Raw genomic sequence first — 2,439 nt, 5'->3', positions numbered from 1 at the left:
TCGGCGCCAATGAGAAAATTCAGGAAGAGGCAAAACACTGAAAGGCTGGGAGGGCGATGGCCCCGGTGGTGGAGAGCTCGTTCCTCGTGACATGGATGTACCTGCAGATGGTGGGATCAGGCTGTCCCCATGTCTCCAGAATGAATGTCCAAGGCTTTATTATGGAAAGTAAAACTGATAGAAGACAATGGTAATTTTGGGCGGGGCGGGTTGAATTATGAATTGATTAGTAGGTTCCTCAAAGACACTGTGCAAGCAGCTCTTGCACCTGTCTCTGTGGCGCAATTGGTCAGCGCGTTCGGCTGTTAACCGAAAGGTTGGTGGTTCGAGACCACCCAGGGACGGCGTGTTCCTTGTTCTCGCTCCTACCGCTTTCTTGCCTGCGAAAGTGCACGTTTTTAATGGTGTCAGGAAAATGTTTCCCAAACGGAAATCTATTCCACTGAGGCAGCACAAAGGGGTTTCTGAATTGATTGAATTTCTAACATAAATGACTGCGGATGCTGAGAATCCGAGACAGAAAGCGAAACTGCTGGAGAAACACAGCAGTTTTGGCTGGACCTGGATGAGGAAAAAAACGAGTTCTGAAATGTTGTCTCTGATTCTCTTTCCACAGATGCTGCCTGACCTGCAATTTCTGTTTTTGTTTTTAACTGAACGTCCATTTCATCTACCGGGATGAAACACGCAGACTCGCCATTTGCAGATATTTAACCCTTTCGAAACCTGTGAAGTGATTGAATTCAAACAAACTCTGCAAGGATTCACTTTTTCTCAGCTCCACAGGCAGAGAGTCCTGGGAAATGAAGCTGTCAGTGTGGTTCTGTATTGGTGGGCCGAGTGGTGAATGCGATGGACATGAAATCCATTGCGGTTTCCCCACGCAGGTGTGAACCCTGCCGACTACAGTTGAGAAACGACGTCAAAAAGAAAGGGAGATTGCTCCACGGTTTTTTTAAAGATGCAAATCATTGGAGGGGTTGAAGTATTTCAGTTACACTGGGACTGCTCGGGAATCTGTAGCCCACTGCCTGTCAGGGTGGAACAAGCAGAAACCCACAGAGCTGCTATTGAGGCAATGAGCCAAGAGTTTGGAAATGAGATCGAACAGTGAGGGGCGTGAAGTCGTAATCGAAGTTAAGCAGGCACCTGAGGACAAAGGTGTTTTATTTGCCAGTGAAAGATATTGCTTCACAAAGTTGGGATTATGGAAGGGAAGCAGTGACGGTGATTATCTTTGGCTGTTCCTCTTGTGAATGTTCCCATTGCTGCGCATGTCCGTGTTAACGTCAGAACTCTGCAGCACGGCGGCGTCAGGTCCGCACAGTGCCGGGGGCGCAATGGATGACGCATCTGACTCCACCTACCTGTTTGAAATGCAGCTCGCAGCTTCTTCACATACCCCAATTAATCTTTCTCATTGTCCTGAAGCTGGCATACGGTTTGAATTCCTGATCTGCGGGAATGAGACTCTTTTCACTGTGTCGCGTCAGTAAGTGTCCCTGAGAACATCAGAGTCAAGTCACCGCGCTGTCAGAGGAGGGGAAGCTGAAAAAGTCCCACACGCTGCTCATGGGCACATTTCACTTTCCCCAACTCACCGCCCCAACACTGCGGCTCTTGGGAGTGGAAAGGGAACAAACTCCAAAACCCAGTCTCAGCTTTATAAATCTTCAGGAAATAAGAAAACTGTACATCCCTTCGGGTCTTCCATCCTGGGCTGACAGCGTTGATTTTAAATGGCTGTCCAGTCAGTGCCGATTCGTTTTGGCTAAAAAAAATCTTCCTTTTCTCATCATAGCATTTCTTGCTACAGAGAACTGTGCGGCAGAGTTCATGTATATATTTCCTTGTATGGTATTTTGTAAATAACATTCGTTTGCTGCTTGTTTGTATCGGGTATTTCAGGTTCATTAGAGGCTGTTTAAGTGTGTTGGGCGGTTTGTGGGCTACCATGATGCTGAGAGGGTTGAGTTGTCTGGACATCATTTCCCAGATGTCTTTAATGTAAAGTAATGTGGCGTGGGTTTCTGCAGACGTTGTGTCTGCTTGTGTCAGTTTGTTGATGTGAAATCGGCACACTGGGTTTATTGGGTAGGCAAAAGTGAGGACTGCAGATGCTGGAAACCAGAGTTTAGATCAGAGTGGTGCTGGAAAAGCACAGCAGGTCAGACAGCTTCCGAGGAGCAGGAAAGTCGATGTTTCGGGCAAAAGCCCTTCATCAGGAATAGAGGCAGGACACCTCCAGGGTGGAGAGATAAATTGGGGGTGGGGTGTGCTGGGCCGAAGGTAGCAAAAAGTACAATAGGTGAATGGGGGTGGGGTTGGAGGTGAGAGATCAGAGAGGAGGGTGGAGCGGATAGCTGGGGAGGGAGATTGGCAGGGAGGACAGGTCATGAGGACAGCGCTTAGCTGGAAGGTTGGAACTGAGGTAAGGTG

At 48.3% G+C, this 2,439-nt stretch overlaps 1 non-coding gene across 1 annotated transcript; it reads left to right on the top strand.

Annotated features, from left to right (window-relative positions):
• Positions 1–270: 270 nt before the first annotated feature.
• trnan-guu (transfer RNA asparagine (anticodon GUU)) lies at positions 271–344 on the top strand. Its single transcript has one exon. It is a non-coding gene; the product is annotated as a tRNA-Asn (tRNA).
• The last annotated feature ends 2,095 nt before the right edge of the window (positions 345–2,439 follow it).

The sequence above is a fragment of the Chiloscyllium punctatum genome, chromosome 36, assembly GCF_047496795.1.
Source record: "Chiloscyllium punctatum isolate Juve2018m chromosome 36, sChiPun1.3, whole genome shotgun sequence".
NCBI classification, from domain to species: domain Eukaryota; kingdom Metazoa; phylum Chordata; class Chondrichthyes; order Orectolobiformes; family Hemiscylliidae; genus Chiloscyllium; species Chiloscyllium punctatum.
Note: the sequence above shows the minus strand (reverse complement) of the source record. Positions and strands in the feature narration are given on the sequence as shown.